The sequence below is a fragment of the Mustela putorius genome, unplaced genomic scaffold (assembly GCF_011764305.1).
Source record: "Mustela putorius furo isolate JIRA1106 unplaced genomic scaffold, ASM1176430v1.1 tig00000759_pilon_pilon_pilon, whole genome shotgun sequence".
Lineage (NCBI taxonomy): Eukaryota > Metazoa > Chordata > Mammalia > Carnivora > Mustelidae > Mustela > Mustela putorius.
This window is the reverse complement of record NW_025421467.1, coordinates 2759893-2774882: the sequence shown is the minus strand read 5'-3', so window position 1 is coordinate 2774882 and position 14990 is coordinate 2759893. Positions and strand designations below refer to the sequence as shown.

The following is a 14990-nucleotide window of genomic DNA, read 5'->3' as shown; positions in this document are numbered from 1 at the left end:
GTGGAGAGGAATGGAGAGAGAGGCAGACTGAGACTATGCTTAGCATTTTATCTCTTATGTAACCTTAAAAAGTATTGAAGATATGTAAATTATATATTGTACATGCATGCATATATAACTGTGTTGAGAAGTACCATTCTCTTAGTTGGTAACGTTTTCTTAATCAAATTTTTAAGAATGTCTTTTCCTCTAAATATGTTTGGTGGTCATTTTAACATGAAATAGTTGTGAATGTTTTTAAATTTTAGCTCTCTGGAGAGCACTGTATCAAATGTGTATTGGCTTTTGTACATAAAAAAATGTGATAAAATAATTTCATTTGCACTGTGCTCCAAATTAGGTTAGTTCATGAAGAAATGAGAAATGACTAAACACTGCCTCACCTCCAGCCCCGGCTCAGACCTGTAAGAGCAAAGGGTAGGGGTGGGGCTGATCCAATGTGAGGCCATGTGCCTGCTCTATGCTGCACAGGTCAGTTCATCTTTACGGCCTCTGACTGCAGGTCTCTGGGTAACTTTCTTCAACTGTACCCACATTTCAGCATTTATATTGAATGAACTATTGTTTGTTCCCCACTTCCTACCCAGCTCCCCCACATATGTTTTAGTTTAAAAAATTGTCCGTTCAGATTAGGATGCCAAAATAGAATTTTTATTTTATGTTTGGCTACCACTTTATCCTCTCTTTGTGCTGTGCTTTATTTTGGTCTTTTTGAAAACAAGCTTTATTCTCATTTTTCTACTATTTTTAGTGGCTTATAGATTTGTATTCAAGCTATTTGGATAATACCTTATTATAAAACTGGTTTAAATGCAAACAAAAAATAGCAACAGCAGCCCCAATTCTTTCCTTAGAATTTTTGTTCCAGAAAACTGTGGCCCAGAAGAGACTATGACATCTAGAGAATGTTTTAGATCCATATTCAAAAGGATAGAAAAGAAGGATATAAGGAGGAACAAAGCAGAATTTCAAGAGGGCAATGGAGAAAAGGTCTGGGAGGGCAGAGTGTCTTGGAACCCTTTCAGAAACCTGTTCCCATTTCTTCCTGATGACAGTTATGGTCCCTGCACATATGTGAGTACGGAAGGCTCAATCTATAATTACACCACAGACACAGGCTTATAAAGAGATTCCTTTTAACTATTCCTTGGGATTTGATTAATTACTTGCTTATTGCTGAAAACAGAATAGAGTGACCATAACTGGGATTTTAATGGAGAAAATGAGACAGTAGTTAGAGAGTTCTTAGCAGAAAGAAGTGATGCACTAAAACTGTAAATGTTTTGAGTTGAGTCTACCTCCTCTTCTTGCCCAGCTGTAGGAGACCTTGAGGTTTCCCTGGCTGCCCTGGAGAGCAATGAGACATTTAGTACTCAGATGAGAAGGCTAATCTTGTTTGTTACATTCCACTTTTGAGCTATTTGGGCAGGTAGATTACCGGACAATAATCGTGCACAGTTTACCACCATGTGTCTTTAATAACCCAGACATTTGTGCTTAAGGTTTTAGTGTGGATTAGAATATATATTAGCTGAAGCATTTAATCAATCTTTTTTTTTAAATTCATGAGGTTTTGTTTTATTTTTTCACCTGTACCATTTAAGGTTTCCATTTTTGTTCACAAACACTAGAAGTAAAAAAAAACTAAGAGGAATAATTTTATTTTATTGTCATCATCATCATCATCCAATGCCATTTAATTTATAATTAACATCAATATCAGTACACTGTTTTAGGTGCTGTATGAACAAATTTCTTTTAAAAACAATTTTGTTTTTATTTTCCTTAAATCATGAACAGAGGCTTCACTCATATTTCTGGTCAGGCATCAAATAAATGTGAAATATTGTCGTAAAGCAAGAAATCCTTTACTTCTACAGAAGAAAAAGCCACAAATATCCTCTGATGACAGGAGTGGATACGCATATACATTCACACGCACCCCGCTAACCATACACATGTAAGAAAACATATATCATATTAAGAACGATGGAACAAAAAGTTTTAGAAGAAATACTGTTCACTTTTATTACCTTGTTAAATTGAGTGCAACAAACTTTGAATGAGACCTTATTCAGTGCCATAATATGTGCTAGGTTTTAGGAGTAGAAAGAGGAATAAAGTATGAACTCTAGCTTTGCAGACCTTAAAATCCAATGCATACTTAGAAAACTAGAAACATGGTTCACTGATCAGGAATTGTGCACACAATGTAGGTTATTGTTATAATTTGTAGGTTTGTTTTTTTTTTTTCAAACTAGTGACCTAGTGAAAGTAAACAGAGCACTTTGTTGATAGAGATGAAAGATTTTTTCCTTTTATCCTACCATACTTAGAACAATGTGCAAAGAATATACAGTGGATACTATCTTAGCTATTTCCTACCGAAAAATTGGTAACTAGCATTAATCAGTGATGTGATAGCCCTGGTCTGTGTGTATGCATGTGTGTTTGTGTGTGTGGGTAAGAAAGTGTACACTCAAGCTTTTCTTTTTTTTCTTTCTCTCTCCCTCTTTCTTTCTTTCAGAAAGAGTGACAGTTAGAGAGCACAATCAAGGGGGGAGAGGCAGAAGGAGAAGAAGACTCCCTGCTGAGCAAAAACCCAATGTGGGGCTCGATCCCCAGACCTTGGGATCATGACCTGAGCCAAAGGCAGATTTTTAACTGGTGAAGCCACCCAGGAGCCCCCAAGCTTCTTCTTCCTCTTCTTTTTTAAAATTTTATTTGTATTTATTTGACAGAGATCACAAGTAGGCAGAGAAGCAGGTGGGGCGGGGATGGGAGGAAGCAGGCCCCCAATGAGCAGAGAGCCCCATGCGGGACTCTACCCCAGAAACCTGAGTTCACAACCTGAGTCGAAGGCAGTGGCTCAACCCACTGAGCCACCCAGGTGCCCCCCAAGCTTCTTTTCTTGATGGCCAATTGTGTCAGTTTGGTACTGCAGCTGTAACAAATTACCAGAAATTCAATGGATTCAACACCTTAAGTTTATTATTTTATGGATCTAGAGACCAGAAGGACTAAAACCAAGGTGTCAGCAGGGCTATTTCTCATAAAGGCTATAGGGGAGAAGATGCTTTCTTGATTTTTCTAGCTTCTAAGAAAGGGGATCCTGCAGACCATAGCTCATGACTACTCCTCATCTTCAAAGGCAATTGTAACATCTTCAGTTTATTCTCTCTTGGACTCTTCTTCCATCACATCACCACATTGCTTTCTCTGACTCTGATCCCTCTTTCCACCTCTTATGAGGACCCTTGTGACTGATGATGTCAGGCCCACATGAATAATCCAAAATAATCTCTCTTGCAGTAATTGGCAACTTGTCTTCATTATCACCTCGGTCCTTATTAGGAGAATGAAACGTTTCTGTTTGGAAATGGATCTGATCCTCTACATATTTCATAACACTAGGTTTAGAATTATTGACTCTTTCCTCCTTGATTCCTAACTCATACCACTTGCAGCATTCAAAAGGAGAGTCAACAGTTACCAAACAGTCAATACTTCCCATACACTGCTCATCAGCAATATGAACCCATGTAATCCCTAAACCTCCTGTGAGGAAAGTACTGTGGTTGTTTTCCTCTTATGGATGAGCAAATCCAGATAATTTGGCTCAAAGGATCATACTCTGGACTGCTATAATCTACCATCTCACTATGTTAAAGTGTTACCATTCAATCAGTTTATGCCCAATTTAAAGTCACTTTGTTTTAATAACAGGAAAGCATATCCATGGGTTAAGCTTATAAATTTAGAGCAATAGTCCACAGTTTGAATACTTGTCAGAAATCATAGAACTTGGACAGAAGACATGAACAGACATTTTTCCAAAGAATACATATAGATGGCTAGCAGACATATGAAAAGATGCTCAACATTACTATCATCAGGGAAATGAAAGTCAAAATCATGGTGAGATACCACCTCACACCTGTCACTGTGGCTAAAATTAACAACACAGGAAACAATAGATGTTGGTGAGGATGCAGAGAATGGGTAATGTTCTTACACCATTGATGGGAATGTAAACTGGTGCAGCCACTCTGGAAAACAGTATGGGGGTTCTTCAAAAAGTTAAAAATAGAACTACCCTATGACCCAACAATTGCACTACCCAAAGGACACAAAAATACTGATTTGAAGGGCACATGCACCACAATGTTTATAGCAGCACTATCAATAATAGCCAAATTATAGAAAAAGCCCAAACATCCATCAACTGATGAATAGGTAAAGAAGATGTGGTGTAAGTATACAAAGGGATATTATTCAGCCATCAGAAAGAATGAAATCTTGCATGGATGGAGCTGGAGTGTATTTTGTTAAGTGAAATAAGTTTATTAGAGAAAGGCAGATACCATATGATTTCACCCATATGTAAGATTTAAAAAACAAAACAGATTAACATAGGGGAAGGAAAAACAAAATGGAAAGAGAGGCAAGCAAACCATAAGAGACTCTTAACAACAGAGAACAAACTGAGGGTTGATGGAGGGAGATCAGTGGGGAATGGGATAAATTGGTGGTGGGTATTAAGGAGGGCACTTGTTGAGATAAGCACTGGGTGTTATGTGCAAGTGATGAATCACTAAATCTATACCTGAAATCAATTTTACCATATATGCCAACTAACTAGAATTTAAATAGAAAATTGAATTTTAAAAAATGATGGATCTTGGAATTAGTTGCCAAAATCACACTGTTAAGTAGAATTTTCCTTTTTTCTAAACATTTTCTTTAAACTCTATTTATACTTCACAGAATTAGAGTGAAAACATTTAACTTTGATACTTCTAATGAAGAACCAGAAATCATGCACATATATTAAACTTCAAATGAACTTAGCTGTTTCTTAGCCATGAATATAATGTTTGCTGTCACTATTGCAAACCACTTTGCTATGATTATATTCTCTTTTGTACACTTCCTTTTATAGTGGACAGAGTAGCATCTCTTTTATCCGCACCTCATAAGAAATGACCTTAACCAAAGACTCGCTTGGCAATTTCTTTGTGTAGGAAATTCATTGGCAGAAATTCTGTTAAGTATTACATTGTGTAAAACCAAGTAGGAATTTAAGTAAGAGATTGGGAGGCTATCAAAACTTTGGAACGGGGATAAAAAGAAAACTTGGCAAAATTCTACACTGCTTTAGACATTCAGTATTTGTGGATTTTGAGGGATTTATTGATGGTATAAAAGACCTCTTCATATTAAAGATATTAAATTTATTTGAGTATAAATAAATTTTAATAAGTATCATATATTATATATATTTATATATATCTGATATATGTATAAAATAAGAATAAATACAAGGGGCTATATGAGAAGAGGAGCCACCTGCTAATCCAAGACACAGGTGGGAAAGAAGATGGTAACTTTAAATGAGTGACAAGAACTGAAGATTCATGTCACGTGGACTGATAGGAACCAAAGAATTGTCTTGGTATGAAATTTTCTTTGCAGTTCTCATTCATAAGTGGATTTGGTGACATCAAAGATGGCAATTATGAAAAATAAAAACAAGTAAGGCCTTATTTTTTTCTGTTTGTGAAATGTGAGGTAAATTATTAAAAAGTTTTAATTTTTAAAACTTCAATTTTAACATAAAAATAATATGTTAAAATAAAATAAAACCTTGGAACATTAATCTATGCCAAATACATTTGGAGTTAGAAGCATCAACTGGAAAATAATTATACATCATTGTGCAAACATTTATTTGTGATCAAGAATCATTAAAATACATACTAAAATGTAGACGAATCCACAATCATAGTTGGAGACTTCAACATGCCTCTATCATAAATGGACGTATCTAGCGGGCAGAAAATCAGTAAGGACATAGTTGAGCTCAACAATAGTACCCACCACCTGGATATAATGAACATCTATAGACAACTTCATCCAGCAACAGCAAAATGCTCATTCTTCTCAAGCTCATATGGAATACTCACCAAGACAGAGCACATTTTGGTCCATAAAATATACAGTAGCGAATCCAAACAAATAAAATCATACAATGTTTGTTCCCAGACCACTGTGGAATTAAACTTTAAATCAATAACAAAAGATAACTGGAAAATTCTCAGATTCCTAAAGATTAAAGAACACCTTATAAAATAACACATGGGCCAGAGAATAGATTTCAAGATAAGTTTAAAAATATTTTGAACTAAATTAAAACAACACAACTTAAAAAAAAGAAATTGTGAGATACAGGAGTCTGGAGGGTCCTTGACTGAGGCCAAAAGTGGATCAAGGTGGTGGGACTTGCACCAGGGACGTACCTCTCTAGCCAGTCCAGATGGGTGCTCACTCTCGCTCTCCTCTCCCTGTCCCCATAGGGAAGACAGAGCTGATCCAAAAGGCAAAACTGACTGAGCAGGCTGAGCACCAGGATGATATGGCCAAGTGCATGAAGGCTGTGATGGAGTGGGCCACTGAGTTGTCCAACGAGGAGAGAAACCTGCTTTGGGGGCCTACTAGAACCTGATAGTGGACCACTGGTCCACCTGGAGGGTCATCTGGAGCAGGGAGCAGAAAACCTCTAATAAGAAGTTGCAGAGGATTAAGGATTTTCAGTAGAAAGTGGAGTCTGAACTAAGGTCCATCTGCACCATGGTGCTGTAATTGTTGGATTAGTATTTAATAACCAATGCAACTAATCCAGAGAGTAAGTTCTTACATCTGAAAATGAAGGGACATTACTTCCAGTACCTCACTGAAGTTGCATGTGGTTATGGTACAAAACAAACTATAGATAATTCCCAAGGAGATCACCAAGAGACTTTTGATATAAGCAAGAAAGAGATGCAACCCACACACTCCATCTGTCTGGACTGGTATTTTACTATGAGATCCTTAATTACCCATATCTTGCCTGCACACTGGCTAAAACAGCTTTTGATGAGCCCGTTGCACAAGTTGATCTGTTGAACGAAGACTCATACAAAGACAACACCTTCACAACACAGTTGCTTAGAGACAACCTAACATTATGGACCTCAGACAGTGCAGGAGAAGAAAATGATGCTGGGAAAGGGGCAGAAAACTAAATGCATACAGGGTATCGACCTTCTTCTCTTCAAGAAACCTTTTTACTCATCTTCATTCCTTTTTCAATTTGGATTTCTTACAGCAAAGAAGCCCATTCACATGGATGGAATCAACTGTTCATAGTCTTTTCATACTGCAACTTTGGAAAAACTCCATTGTTTGATTTGTGCTTGTCTTAACCTTCCTAGTGTGTGGTTACTGTTGTAGAAAAGTATTAATATCTTCATTCCATATAAACATAAGTAACTTTCAAACACTTATGTAAAGGACTAAAAACATACCCAGTTTTTAAGTAATCTGAACCAGTTTGGAAAGTGTCTGTGTTTTGTATTATGGTAAAGATATGAAAATGTAGCTCATTACTTTAAAAGTTATTCTACATAATTCTTAATTTCTACATTCTCTCCCATACTCTTCTTCAGGAGTTTCCTTTCAGTAAGAAACTTCCCCATGCTCTTACAGTATTCCTTTTGGTTAGGAAGCCAGAAGTATTAGATTGAATGGAAAAGCATTTGGCATTTCTGTGCTAGGGGTCACAAGCTGAAATGCCTCCCATATCATATATGATGGAGGTCTTGTGTATCTGTGACAACAGGTATTTTCCTTATTCATTCTTTCTTTGTTGCTGCTTAAGTTGACAACTTACTTTTCCAATAAAAATTCACTTACACCCCACCCCCCAAAAAGAAAAAAATTGTGGGATGCAGTGAAAACAATGCCTAGAGGAAAATTGATACCGTTGAATGTCTATATTAGAAAAAAATAAAACCAATAATCCACATTTATACTTTAAGAAAATAGTAAAAGTAAAACAAATTAAACTCAAAGTAAGGAGAAGAAAAGAAATAATAATAATCAGCACAGAAATCAATAAGATTGAAAAACAAGTTATCAATAGAGAAAACCAATGAAACCAAAAGGTATTTCTTGGCAAAGATCAATAATATGAATAAACATTTAGCCAGAATAAGTAAGAAAAGAAGAGAGGGGACACAAATTACTAATATCAAAAGTGAAATGCATAAATTCCTTGAGAGATACAATTTGTCAAAATTTATATGAATAGAAATAAATAATCTGAATCCATTTATATCTGTCAAAGAAATGGCAGGATACAAAGTCAATGTGCAGAAATCAGTGGCTTTCTTATACACTAACAATGAAAATACAGAAAGGGAAATTAGAGAATCGATTCCATTTACTATAGCACCAAAAACCATAAGATACCTGGGAATAAACCTAACCAAAGAGGTAAAGGATCTGTACTTAAGGAACTTCAGAACACTCATGAAAGAAATTGAAGAAGACACAAAAAGATGGAAGACCAGGGGCACCTGGGTGCTCAGTGGTTTGGGCTGCTGCCTTCGGCTCGGGTCATGATCTCAGGGTCCTGGGATCGAGCCCCGCATCGGGGTCTCTGCTCCGCAGGAAGCCTGCTTCCCTCTCTCTCTCTCTCTCTGCCTGCCTCTCTGCCTACTTGTGATCTCTGTCTGTCAAATAAATAAATAAAATCTAAAAAAAAAAAAAAAAAAAGATGGAAGACCATTCCATGCTCTTGGATCGGAAGAAGAAACATTGTTAAAATGTCTATACTGCCTAGAGCAATCTATACTTTTAATGCCATTCCGATAAAAATTCCACCGGTATTCTTCAAAGAGCTGGAGCAAATAATCCAAAAATTTGTATGGAATCAGAAGAGACCCCGAATCGCTGATAAAATGTTGAAAAACAAAAGTAAAGCTGGGGGCATCAAGTTACCTCATTTCAAGCTTTATTACAAAGCTGTGATCACCAAGACAGCATGGTACTGACATAAAAATAGACACATAGACCAGTGGAACAGAGTAGAAATGGAATAAATAATTAAAACCTTCCAAACTAGAGAGCACCAAAGCCATATGGGTTCATTAGTAAATTCTACCAAACATTTAAGAATAAAATTGTATCAATTCTCTATCTTCTCTTTCAGAGAATGGAGGGAATGCTTCCTAATTTATTCTGAGCCCAAAACTACCCTAATGCCAAAACCAGACCAAGCCATTAAGAGAAAAGTACACATCTATATTTCTCTTGACCACAGATATAAAAATTTAAAATAAAATATGAGCAAATCTAATAATGTATGAGAAAATTATATACCATGTAAGATTTATCCCAGGTATGCAAGGCTAGTTCAGCCTTCAAAAATCAACTAATGTGATTCATCATATCAACTGGCTAAAAAAGAAAAATCACATGACCATAGCAACAAATCCAGAAAAAAACATTTAACAAAATCTAATAGCCATTCATGATAAAAACTCTCAGTCTGCTAGGGATAGAGGGGGACTACTTCAACTTGATAAAAGATATTTACAGAAGCATCTGGGTGGTACATTTGGTTAAGCATCCAGCTCTTGGTTTTGGCTCAGCTCATGATCTCAGGGTTATAAGATTAAACCCCATATTGGGCTCCTCACTCAGTGTGGAGTCTGCTTGAGATTCTCTCTTGCTCTTCTGAACCTCCTGCTCCTCTAAAATAAATAAATAAATCTTTTGAAAAAGAGAATATTTACAAAAAACCTGCAGCTAACATCATACATAATAGTGACAAACTCAGTTTTCCCCATTAAGATCAAGTCCTGGATAAGGATGTGGTCTCCTGACACTCCCTTTTAACATCACATTGGAAGTTCTGACTAATATAATAAGACAAGAAAAACAAAAGAAAGGTATACAGATTAGGAAAAAAAAAACTATCTTCGATTACAGATGACATAATTGTCTACATAAATAATCCAAAAGAATTGACAGAAAAACTTCTGGAACTTATAATTAATTATAGCAAGGTTGGAGGGTACAAGGTTAACATACGGAAGTCACTTGCTTTTCTATACATCAGCAATGAACAAGTGCAATTTGAACTAAAAAAAAGAATATCACTTACATTAGCATCCTCTCAAGTGAACTACTTAGATATAAACTAACCAAATATGTACATGATCTAGATGAGGGAAAGTACAAAACTCTGATAAGTGAAATCTAAGAATAAATAAATGTAGAAATATTCTATGTTCGAGGATAGGAAGACTTGATATTATCAAGATGTCAGTTTTTCCGAATTTGATCTATAAATTCAATGCAATCCCAGTCAAAATACCCAGCAAGTAATTTTTTGGGTACCAACAAACTGATTCCAAAGTTTATATGGAGAGACAAAAAATCAGAAGAGCTAGCCCATATTGAAGGAGAAGAAATTGGAAGGTTAATACTACCTGACTTCATGATTTAATATAAAGTTATCATAATCAAGACAAGGTGATATTGGCCAAAGAATAGACAAATAAGCCAATAAAACAGAGTAGAGAGCCCAGAAATCGACTAATATGTATACCCAACTGATCTTTGTTATCGGAGCAAAGGCAATACAATGGAGCAAAGATAGTCTTTTCAATAAATGCTGCTGGAACAATTAGACATCCACATGCAAAAAAGGAATTTAGATACAGACTTTACACCCTTTACAAAAATTAACTCAAAATAGATCATGAACTTAAATGCACAATGCCAACCTAAAATTTTTAAGAAGATAAAATACCTAGAAGACTTGGGGTGCAGTGATAACTCTTTAGATACAACACCAGGGACAATAATCCATAAAAGAAATAATGGATAAGCCAGACTTTGTTAAATTTAAAACTTCTGCTCTTCAAAAGACGGTATCGCGAGAATAATAAAACAAGTGACAGACTGGAAAAAAAATATTTGCAAAAGACAAAGGTCATAAAAGATGGTTACCAAAACCATACAAAGAACTCTTAAACTCAACAACAAGAAAACAAAGGACCCTATTAATACCCAGACCAAAGCCTTTAATAGACTCTTCACCAAAGAAGATACACAGATGGCAAGTATGCATATGGAAAGGTGCACCATGTAATTTGTGGGAAATGTACATTAAAACAAGGAGATACCATTACCTACGTATTAAAATGGCCAAAATCTGGAACACTGGCCTTACCAAACACTGGTGAGGATGCAGCAGGAATTCACATTCAGGGTTGATAAAAATGCAAAACAGTATAGTTTGGAATACACTTTGTCAGTTTTTACAAAATTAAGCATACTCGTACCATATGATCCAACAATTGCATTCCTTGGTGCTTACCTAAAGAGAGTTGAAAACTTATTATCTACACAAATATCTGCGCACGGATGTTTATAGGAGTTTTAATTCATAATTGCCAATACTTGGAAGCAACCAAGATGTCCTTTAATAAACTAAAGAATGCATCATCTGTTGTGCATTCAGATAATGGATATCATTCAGAGATAAAGATAAGTAAGCTATCAAGACATGAAAACATATGAAGGGAACTTAAATGTGTATTACTGAGTGAAAGAAGCCAATTTGAAAGACCATGTATTGTACAATTCCAGATATATAACACTGTGGAGAAGGGAAAACTATGGATACAGTAAAAAGATCAGCAGTTGCCAGAGATTGGTGGGTGGGAATGGATGAACAGATAGAGCACAGAGGATTTTTAGGGCAGTGAAAACACCTTGTGTGACACCATAATGATGAATATATGTCATTACACATTTCTCTAAACCTACATATTCAATGTTGGAAATCAAGGGTGAAACGTAGTGTGAACTGTGGTCTTTGAGTTATTATGATGAGTCAGTGTAAGTTCATCAGTTGCAAGGAATGCACCACCAAGTGAGGGATGTTGATAATGAAGGAGCTAAGTATCTGGGGGGTGAGGAATATGTGAGATATCTCTGGGCCTTCCCCTCAATTTTGCTTTGAACTTAAAGCTGCCCTAAAAAAAAATTAAGTCTTAGAGAAAATAGATACTGTATTTTGACACAAAGAACACTATTTTCCCCCTCGGAGGTTGTGAATGAGAGTTCAAAGAACTGTATATTCAGGAATTAAATACAGCCATAATTGCCTCTGGCAGGGGTGTGAAGAAAATCACACTGTTTCTCTTGTAGGAGAAATCAACCTCCTGACTTAAGCTTCAGTTTCCAGCTTTGTGTAAGAAATTGGTGAGAAAAACATTTATGGCATCCTCTACAAGGTTTAGTTATGTTGAATACTTAATAACCCAGACATAAGTGTTACATAGCCTATGAAGGAAATTGTAAGAAAACATTCATCTGAATTCTATCTCTACTGTCATTTGATTAGCACTTACCACCAGCTGATTACATTTGATTCACTACCAAGTGAGAAAGAGATACTAAGGTTTTAAAGGAACAAATTAGTAGTCTAATTATAGAGATTGTTTTGGCAAGTTTTATTTTTGTTTTGTTTATTTGGTTTTGTTTTTGGGAAATTGAGTTGTGTTTGTTGGCCAGGAAATAGATTATTCATCTAATTTAATATGTCCTTACATATCTAGGACAGCTAAATATTTTGCAAAATGAATAGCTAGATATGAGCAAGTTCATTTCCAAACCATTCCTATGTTAACTTGTATTTAAGAGAAGAACTGAACTTAAAATGATTATTTTAGGAATTGAAAGATAATTATATTGAAGATACTTCTTTCTAGTATGCAACTTTTTCAACTATCAAATAATTATTAAATGCAGATTAAGTAGATATTAACCTCAGTTTAAATATGTGTATATGCATACATATATATATTTATATAAGAAAGTATTGCAGTGTTACTAATGACTTTAAGTAGTAAAATGAGAACAAGCCATATTTCTTTCTCTACCCCTGCCCCTACACTTGGCTTATTGTTTCTGCAAGGCTTGTGAAATAATAATAGTAAATTATTAAAGGAAATTTCCTAAATTAAGACCACCATATTTTGGCTACTGCAACTTTATATTATTTCATAGAAGAGACTCATTATATAAAATTATTTATATAATTATTATATATTATTATGTAAAAATTATTACATAAAAAGAGCTAGACTGGATGAACCCAGGTTTATGGCACAAGTGAGTGCAGGATCATCTAGATAAGGGCTCTGATTCACCTTGACGTTTCAGGGACAGAGGTTGGCATTCAGTGTCTGCAATTTCCTAGCTGTGCAACACTAGGTTATGTGTTAACATTCTTTGATTCTTCTTTTGCCCTTTGTAAAGTTCTAACAAAATACATTCTCTTTAAGGATGTTGGGTAGATTTTAATTAGCTAATGTCTATTAAATGCTGGGAAGCACTCAAATAATGATATTCCTGGTCTTAGAGGCAGAAGCATCTTTCCACATCCATTGTCCATGCATGAAAGTGCAGTTGCTGATAACTTTTTTTAAAAAAATGAAAAAGAATATGATTTTCTTACTGTCTTAAATCGTGCAAGTCCCTATACCTGAAGACAATGACAAATTTCTTATTTCAGAATTCTGTTTTCACTACAGGTTACTGCTGGAACACTGATATTTTAAATTGGATTTCCTTTATTTAATCTTTTCATCGGCAGCAGCAAAATATACTTGAATTTCCCTGTTGAGAATAATGTACACTTGCTCTGCCATTTACTTGCCTAGAAAAGACATTAAAGTACTTTTGCTTAGCAAATGTTATATTGTTGGATTGATGCAACCCTACAGATACACTATAAAGCATAATTTAATATCAGAATGCAATAATACCTACTCCAGTTCATCACCATGTGGCTGTTTCTACACAAAGCCTCTTAACATGCTTTGGAAATCAGCAGACATTACTAATGATCATAAACAACACACTAGGCATTTGTGACAACCGACTTCTACCTACTCTGAATAAGCTGTCTTCATTTTAGAACTTCTTCAAATACAACCTTCTGTTGGAAGCCGCTATGGCTCTTTGAATTTGAGGATAATACCTCACAATTTATAGTATCTCAGTCAATAAGTTCTGGTAATCAGTGTCCATATTACAACTCTTGACTCAGAAGACATGTGTCTTTTATTATTTTTAAGATTTTATTTATTTATTTTTCAGAGAGAGAGAACACAAGCAGGGGGAGGGCAGGCAGAGCAGCAGGCAGAGCAGGTGCTAGGCAGAAGGAAAGGGAGAGGCAGACTCCCCGCTGACCAGGGAGCCTGATGTGGGACTCCATTCCAGGACCCCAAGATCATGACCAGAACTGAAGGCAGATGCTTAACTGACTGAGCCACCCAGGCAACCCAAGATATGTGTCTTTTAAAATTATTCTCATTTGGGGCACCTGGGTGGCTCAGTAGGTTAAGCCTCTGCCATCTATTTGGGTCATGGTCTCAGGGTCCTGGGATCAAACCCCACATCAGGCTCTCTGCTCAGCAGGGAGCCTGCTTCCCAACCCCACCGCCTCTCTGTCTACTTATGACCTCTCCCTCTCTATCAAATAAATACACAAAATTTAATAAAAAAATTATTCTCATTTTAGTGTTCTTATGTATTTATAAAGTAAAAGTAGTCTTTTTCATGTAATAGCATGTCCTCTACTCTACAAATTCTAAATGCTTTGTTATTATTTTAAATTGCATAGCAAAACATTTGATTTAAGCATATTTTAAAGTAATATGTATAACTTTCCAAGGACTTTGAGAGTTTGGAGGGAAATTTTAAAATTGAATTCTATATATACTCTTGCTGAAAATCTTGAGAGACCTGAATGATAACAATCTGAATACAGACCAAAATCTTTGTCTAATATTTAATTCTTGTTGTTTCTGTAACTCTCAGAATAGATTTTCCATACTTTAGTCAGAGCAGACCTGCCATCCTGAAAGAAGTAAATAGGCACCTGGGTGGTTCAGTTGGTTAAGCCTCCAACTCTTGGAAGCTGGATTTCCACTCAGGTCATGATCTCAGGGTCATGAGTTTGAGTTCTGCATGGGGCTCTATGTTTAGCATGAAGTCTCCTTAAAATTCTCTCCTCCCTCTCTGCTCTTCCCCCCCTCCCTAACTCATGCTCACGCATGCTATCTAAAAAGAGAGAGAGA

General features: G+C 35.8%; 1 pseudogene; it reads left to right on the top strand.

The window, feature by feature from the left end:
- Positions 1-6316: 6316 nt before the first annotated feature.
- On the top strand, positions 6317-7067 carry LOC101674764 (annotated as a pseudogene).
- Positions 7068-14990: the final 7923 nt, after the last annotated feature.